Raw genomic sequence first — 1,179 nt, forward strand, 5'->3', positions numbered from 1 at the left:
TAAACTGAGAGAGTTTGAAGTCCAGGGGGTGTTTGTCAAATTGGCTGAAAGTTCGGGGAGGGGGGGCTTACTAAAGTTTCCCCTTATTATTATTATTATTATTATTCTCGTAATCAAAATAATGGAGTCTTATTATGGTCTGCACTATGATATTAATATAAATAGAAGCATATGCATGCACCAAATGGTCACTCTTGATTTTTCTTTTTTCCCTAATCAAATGGTTGGTCTTGGTTTCTTTTGGAAAAATTGAATGCAAGATACATGTGACATGTATCAATTAATCAAATAAAAGTGGATACTTTAAATAAGAGAAGAAGTTTTCTTAATTAACTGAAAATGTTTTCAGTTTTACCAAGAGTTTTGGTCATATCAAATACCAAAAAATAAGAAAAAAAATTTAAGCATTTTCAGTTGACCATGAAATCTTTTTTTTTTTTTTCATTTTCATAAAATAGTTTCCATTTTATAAAATCGTAAACAATTTTTCGAGTTTGAATTTATCTTTCTCGCACACACTCTCTATCGCAGTTCATTTTTTGCCGCAGCCGAGGTTCGCCAGAAATTGCTAGAATCCTCTGTTGGTGGTGATCATCGACCGCTTTTTAAGGTCCCCATAATCCGTTTTAAGTTTGCTATAATTTGTAGCCAGAGTTCCTAGCAATCCACCATCGGAGTTTGCTGGCAGTCATTGGAGGGTGCCAGAATCCTCCGATGGATTTCACCGAAATCTGTTGCCGGAGGTTTTCGCCAACTGTCACTAATTTTTCGTACGAACCAAACACCTAAAAATTGTTTCACTAAAAAACAAAAAAACAGAGCCTAAATGAAAAATATGACATAATGCCTTTTTGTCACAAAGTCAAATCTCTTATATAAAATCATAGAGAGGAGCTGCTGTTCGGTCGTGGCAAAAAGGAGGAGGTTTTTGCCACCAATAAGAAGTTGCCACCTAACTCAATCCTATCAAACTTAAGTTTACAAAATAAACACAACTACATCTGATTATTAATTTAAAATATTATTAATCTTTAAAAATAAAAAAAAATAAAAATTGAAGTCCCAAGTCAGGAGAAGCAACCACCCAAGAGGGGTGGCTCACCGGCCACCCCCAGTAGCCATGGGTGGCAGCGGGAGCCACCCCAGATTTGTCTGGGGTGCCTCGCGGCCACCCCAGCC

Source organism: Corylus avellana, chromosome ca8, assembly GCF_901000735.1.
Source record: "Corylus avellana chromosome ca8, CavTom2PMs-1.0".
Lineage (NCBI taxonomy): Eukaryota > Viridiplantae > Streptophyta > Magnoliopsida > Fagales > Betulaceae > Corylus > Corylus avellana.